We start from the raw sequence: 7,008 nt of genomic DNA on the forward strand, positions 1-7,008 counted from the left end.
GGAGAGGATGGATTTCCGGTATTATTCTATCAAAAATGCTGGTCAATTATTGGCAATGAAGTCACATCGTTTTGTCTTAATCTACTGAATGGAGGTATGGATGTCAGTTCAATAAACAAAACGACTATAGTGTTAATTCCTAAAATCCCTAATCCTTTGAACATTACCAATTTTAGGCCAATCAATTTATGTAATGTGCTTTATAAATTGTTGGCTAAAGTTATTGCAAATCGTCTCCGTCTTGTGATTAATAGATGTATTGACTTAGCTAAAAGTGCTTTTGTTCCTGGGAGACTAATTAATGATAATATTTTATTAGCTTATGAAATTCTTTACACTTTGAAGAATAAAAGATTAGGGAAAAAGGGCTTATGGCAGTAAAACTAGACATGAGTAAAGCATATGATATAGTTGAATAGGGATTTATTGAAAAATAATGAAGAAATTAGGGTTTGATTCCGAGTGGGTTGAAATGTTGATGAAATGTGTTTCAACAGTATCATATTCAGTGGTTCTTAATGGTGTCATTGGAAAAAGATTTTTCCCGTCTAGAGGCCTTAGACAAGGAGATCCGTTAAGCCCATTTTTATTTTTTTTTGTGGAGAGGGACTTTCTAGTCTTCTAAGGTAAGCAACGGAAGGAAATTTAATTTGAGGAGTAAAGGCTAGTAGAAATGGTTTGCAGATTTCACATTTGTTATTTACGGATGATTGCATTCTGTTTGGAGAAGCCACAGAGAGAGGTGCTACTGTCTTGAAGAGTATTTTAAAGGAATACGAGCTAAGTTTGGGCCAATGTGTTAATTACAATAAATCCACAATCTTTTTTAGTACAAATACGCAGGAGGAAGGAAAAAGGGTAATTGCTCGGATGCTTGTTCGCAGTTCAAATAATCCAGAAAGGTATTTAGGACTTCCAAATTTAGTGGATAGAGGCAAGAAGGCAGCTTTTCAAAGTTTGAAGGACAGATTAAAACAAAGAATTGATAATTGGAGTGTCAAGTATCTTTCTCAAGGTGGAAAAGAGGTTTTCATTAAAGCAGTACTACAGTCTATTCCAACTTATTCTATGGCGTGTTTCTTACTTCCTAAGTCTTTATGTAACGAGTTGGAAGGTATAATAGCTAAATTATGGTGGGGGAAAAATTGGGGAAAAAGGGGATTCATTGGTGTGCGTGGAAGGATGTGTGTGTCTTGAAAAAAGCAGGTGGTCTTGGCTTTAGAAAACTCGATAAATTTAATATTGCATTATTAGCTAAACAGGGCTGGTATCTTATTAATTTTCCAGATTCTTTGCTAGCTCGAGTATTGAAAGCTAAATATTATCTGAATGCGTGTTTTCTAACTGCTCAATTAGGGAATTTACCTTCGCTTACCTGGAAGAGTATCTGGTCGGCAAAAGGTATTTTGGAAGGAGGACTTTGCTAGAGGGTTGGTAAGGGGGATCGTATTTCTGTTTGGAAGGACCTCTGGATTTTGGGCAGTGAAGAAGACAGATTGCAAAATCAACAGAGAGATGGAAATATTTCATTAGTATCGGACTTGATTGATGCAGATAGAAGAAAGTGGAAAGATGATATAGTTATTAATACCTTCAATAAGGAAGTTGCTAAAAAGATTTTGCAGATTCCTTTGGCAATGTCAGCAAATGAAGACTTCCAAGTCTGGATAGGAGAATCATCTGGCAAATTTTCGGTTAGAAGCACCTACAAACTATTACAGGAGGGTACTCAAAATCCTATTAATTTACAAACTGAAACTAAAGCCTTTTACAAAAAGCTATGGAATTTACAAATCCCCTCGAAAGTCAAAATTACAATATGGGGAATCTCTTGGAATTACATTCCTACTTTTGCTAATCTGAAGATTAAACGTATAGTTGCTGATGCCCAGTGTCCTCGATGCAACCAAGAAGAGGATGATTGTAATCATATCTTTCGTAGATGTCCTACAACAATAGAAGTTTGGAGACTTTTACAGTTATCTTGGCTACTCAATAATACTCAGGATAGTTTATGGAACTGGCTTACATGGGTTTTTAGTCTAGGGTCAAATGAACAGTGCCGACTTTTCTGTTATGGGCTTTGGTAATCTGGACAAGCAGGAACAAATTTATATATGAAAACAGACAAACAACAAGTAGAGACATCTCTTTTAAAATCTCAGATTTTATCTCAGAGTTAAAAGGAATCGAGGAGAGGAAACTTAACTTGGCAGGAAATGGTGGTCCGAGAACTGAAGAAAGAAGAACGAGTGTGTCAGTCTTCTTTGATGCAGCTTTCGATCAGCAACATGCAAGATCTGCTTCAGGTTTGATTGTTCGAGGTGAGGGAGGGGAGATTTTGGCTTCAAAATCAGTAATCCATACCAACATAGCAACTCCATTCGCGGCAGAGGCACATGCAGGGTTACAAGCCTTAGAGTTAGGAAGGTCTATGGGGCTCAAAGACTTACAAATAATAGGAGATTCGAAAATGATTATCAAAAAGTGTCAAAGCTCAGAACAAGACAGATCGACCATCGGAGCTATCATAAAAGATATCCAAGAAATAAAAATAATTTTTAACAGTATCGGCTTTTGTCATATTCCCAGAACAGAAAATACGTATGCTCATTTGGTTGCAACAGAAGCCTTAAAGAAGGGAGAAGGACATTACCTGGTTGGGGCGGTTCCGAATATCGTCCGTCGAGCAGTGGAGAGGGAACGTCCAAGATATCAAAATTGAGAGAAAAGAGACGACTGTTGAAAGGAGAAGCAGAAGGTTAAAAGATTTGGGGAAATCTACTAATATTAATGGCTGTGTCGGTGATGGGAAATGAAAAGATAATGGAGGCCAGCTGTTTCCTGTTCAACTGAGATTTCTAGAAGCTTTCTTTTACTTTACCGTTAGTTTGTTTTTATTTTCTTAAGGCCAACCTTATTAGGTTTCTTTTGATTTATGGGCCATTACATTGAGGGCCTGATTTGTCTATTTCTTAGGATTTGTTTTAGGTTGGTTAAAACTGGACTTTTAAGCCTATTTGGCTTTTTTTCTTTTTTATCTCAGTTGAATTTTTCAAAAAAAAAAAAAAAAAGATGCCTAGTTCCTAGTAGCGGAGTTTCAAATACCTACAAATCTCTGCTATTTGAACATCTCAACTGCGCTCACATAGATCCTTCATATTTCGAACCAAGGCCAATTATTAGAGTAGGGCTAATTCAACAATCTGGAGACAGTCACATTCTTCTAATGCTTTATTTTTCTTATATAAAGTTATATCTTTAGCTAATCACCTGTAATTACATTTTTAATTACTTGACTTTTTTAAACAATAAAACATTACTATTTACTAACATTATTACTTCCTAAAAAACTACATTATTTTAAGTATTTAAAATTGCATCGTAAGAATTCCCTTAATAAGTTTAGGAGTTGTATAAAAAATGCTCCAAACTTTGTATTTTTTGTATATTTAAATTTTATTGGTGCAACATTGTAAAATAAAAAAATATCATGTAATAAAAAATGACCTTGTAATGAATTTGAATTTAATGAAAAAACATTAAATTTGAACTTGCATTTTTTAAATTTGTAAAGTAAATGGACTAAATTCATTGAGATAAAAAGTAGAGAGATTAAATTTCAAATGTATAAAAAGTATATGGACCTAGAACATATTTTAACCAAATATTTAAAATTGTAGAAGACTTTTAACATTTATTAGGGTAAACATGAACGAATACCTTGGCCCGGGTGTCGAGATGTGAGTCCTCATCTAAGAATATATGATGCAAAACACAGATTAAAAGGAAAGTGGCGGGCTCAGAAAAACGAAAACAAGTTTGATTCAAAGCAACCGAATTTTATTTCACTTCCGGAGTTAAATTGTTGAAACAGTCGGTACAAATATATTGTTCTCATCTTTTACTCACAGACTTGGCAGTTTTCTTTTTGTTCAGTCTTTTCGTCAAACACTTCCTATGCAATCTAGAAATGCGGGGAATCAGGTTTACAAGGTAAAAGATTTATGCTGTTTCAGTTCGGCAAATACCCGCTTGAAACCACTCAGTCTCAAATTCCCATCTTTGAAACAGGGTGGAACTACAAAGAGAACGATAGTTGTAACCAACCCTTTGAAGTTTCGCTCCCCGTTTCTGTTAGCTTTCTTTTTCTACTTCAAGTATTGATTTCACAAGTAAACCAAAGGTTTAGACATTTGATGGAAATAGTGATAATCATAATGATGATGGTTGATGATTTTGATGGCAATCGCTTAAATGGATTGAGTTTAAGCAATAAACGTGCAGTTCAGGACGTTAAGAAACTTATGGAAGTGATACTTGGAACAGGTAGATGTTGAAACAGCAATGGGGTGTAAGGTTTCTCTGAGTTGGTGGCGGAGGTGTTTTCTTGGGTTCTAAAGGATTGGGAAGTGTTGTTTACATTATTTTTATTGGCTGGGAAACAGCCGGATTATGCTCAGTCATTGCGTGAACATCATTCAATGATTGCTATTATTGGGAAATTGAGGAAGCTTGATACTGCATCAACATTGGTTGATGAAATGAGAGAGAAAAGGGTGAGAAGGCCCTGTTCTTGCGACACTCGACTCTCTTGAGTTTAACCATCTGATGTTTTGTAACAAGGATGCCTTCCCGTTTGATACCTTAAGTTATAATATCATATTGAAGTATTGAATAGATACCATGATTTGACTGGTAGTCCAGATGAGGCAGAGATGGTTGGGAAGGAGATGAGCAAGAGAGGTTTTTAACATGATGTTGATTCATAAAAAAGTGTCATATCCTGCTACTCAAAAGCTTGTGATCTTAACAAGGTACTTGAGCTCTTCAGCCACACGAAATGAATGGGGGTTGAACCAGATAGGAAGGTTTACAATGCGGTAATCCAGTCACATGCATATGCCAGGCATGTATAAGAAGCTATTAGTCTCCTGAAATCTGTGCAAGATAAGGGTATTTTTCCAACTGTTGATACTTTTAATTCACTGATTGAGCCTCTACGCACAGCCCCAAAGATAGACAATGCTAGGCAGGTCTTTGACAAGATGTTGAAGGGTGACCTCTAACCTACAATTCTGACTTATTGTGCTTTCTTTTGTATTCTAAGAAATAAGGAAGAATTGTTTGAGTTCTTTGAGAAGATGAAACAGATGGGATGTCAACCAACCAATGATACCTATATCATGATGATAGAAATTATAGTCAGTGGTGCCACTTTGATAATGTCTTCAGGTAATGGAATGAAATGACTGAAAAGGGGGGGGGGGGGTTGGCGGTGATGGTTGTAGCTCATATATCGTGTTTGATTCGTGGGCTAGTTTTAAATGGAAAGCTGGATGAAGCATACAGGTTCGTGGAGATGAAGGAAAAAGTAAAAACAGTTACTGCCTGAACTAAAGATAGATGAGGCTTAATGCTTAAGTTTCTGGTAAGCAATTTGCAGGGCAAAAGATGGTTGATTTTAAGAGCAATCAATTGCACAATAATCAGTTGGACAACCAGATCAGAGTTGAAACTAAGTAATTTGATCAGAGAAAGATTTTCTCAAGCAACCAAAGCCAAAACAGTTGTCTGAGAAAGAGGCTTTTCATTTCGGCAGCAATAGGTCTGCATGATATCACCAACAATCATACTATTTGATAATACTATCTAATATTGTGGTTGAGAACATGCTATCTGAATCATGAATAACCAACTCTAAACTTGCATCAAATCAATTGAGGGGTACCCGTGAATAGCATCTATCTGTCGACATGAAATTGTGCTGCTCATCACAACTTTTCTGGATCGAAAACCATACCTGACCTGGTTTGAATGATTATTTTCGTGTAGCTAATGTACAAGATTTGGCAACTTAGTCTTATGGGCATAGAGAAAGAGGGCTAGTAAAACTATTGCTCCTGACAAAAGAAGAAATAGATACTGTTCTCTACATATCTTAGCTCTACTTTGCAATATTTTCTCCACGAGTACCAAGCTTCAATTGTTTGCACTCTTTATTGTGAGCTCATCACTGCCTTGCTGATCATACTGCTCCTAGTAGTTCAACTTTCTGTAAGACATTCTTGGCACTAATTTGAGTTGCATTTACATATTTTATGTTTGATGATATAGCATGAGACAGGCAATTAGACCTATATATCTTTTTGTCATTTTGTTTGGCCTTGAAAGAAAATGTTTCTGAAAGTATTGGTGGTGCGGAAATTAGAACTACGATGGAAGGTTGCACAGCTTTTTAACTTGGAACTATGATCAGTGTGAAAGATCTCTACAACTTGTGAAATTCTTTGTACTAAACATTGTATATAGTAGCAACTCTGCAGGATCCATGAGATGCCTACTGTACATAGTTCAGTATCTCTATGATATCTTTGAATTAATATAATTTCAGAGATATCTGAGGTAAAAAGGGAATATAGATGAAGAAACCTTTTTCGAGATGAGCTATTAGATTTTTGATGATCCTATTGTCTTATATGCTATGTGGCCAGGATCTGTTCTGTGTACCTAAACAGTCATTATGGGAGTGGAAATATTCATAAAATTAGTTTTGTTTCAGCATCAACTGACTGAAATTCATGAAACTGTGATTCTATGTTAGCTATAGCTCTCCTATTGAGAATCAGATATATTGTTGTGTTTGTTTACATTGTAACCTTACTTTACCAATCAGTAGAGAGCTTTGATAGATAAGATATAGATGTCAATTCTACCATTTGTGAATCCACTGGTTGTACCTGAAAATCAAGATGATATGTAAAACGAAATTATATGCCAATTTATGAATGGACGTGATCTTTTACTAACTTACACTTCCATCTTGTGACAATACTCTGTTTTCATCTGGGACCTCAATTCTGATCTCGTGCTTCTAAAATTTTACTGAATATTAAAGAATACCTTTAAAAACTCCGAAACATCAATATTTTAGGAATAAGATGTAGGAATAGATACTTTAAGGAGATTTGTGGACTACGATGATGAACAACTAAAAAGATACAACAA

The 7,008-nt window shown here is 35.6% G+C and overlaps 1 long non-coding RNA gene and 1 pseudogene across 2 annotated transcripts; one reads left to right on the forward strand and one right to left on the reverse strand.

Moving 5' to 3' along the window:
- Positions 1 to 692: 692 nt before the first annotated feature.
- Positions 693 to 2,997, reverse strand: LOC105804546 (uncharacterized). 2 transcript variants are annotated; one of them, XR_001137020.2, is made up of 4 exons: positions 2,657 to 2,997; positions 2,210 to 2,378; positions 2,030 to 2,091; positions 697 to 1,947 (listed from the first exon to the last, which is right to left on the reverse strand). It is a non-coding gene; the product is annotated as an uncharacterized LOC105804546 (long non-coding RNA). The 2 variants fall into 2 exon arrangements; XR_008190862.1 differs by having other exon boundaries at positions 693 to 1,947; positions 2,210 to 2,995.
- Positions 2,998 to 3,711: 714 nt separating this feature from the next.
- Positions 3,712 to 6,789, forward strand: LOC128034746 (pentatricopeptide repeat-containing protein At5g15010, mitochondrial-like; annotated as a pseudogene).
- The last annotated feature ends 219 nt before the right edge of the window (positions 6,790 to 7,008 follow it).

This window comes from Gossypium raimondii, chromosome 11, assembly GCF_025698545.1.
Source record: "Gossypium raimondii isolate GPD5lz chromosome 11, ASM2569854v1, whole genome shotgun sequence".
Taxonomy (NCBI): domain Eukaryota; kingdom Viridiplantae; phylum Streptophyta; class Magnoliopsida; order Malvales; family Malvaceae; genus Gossypium; species Gossypium raimondii.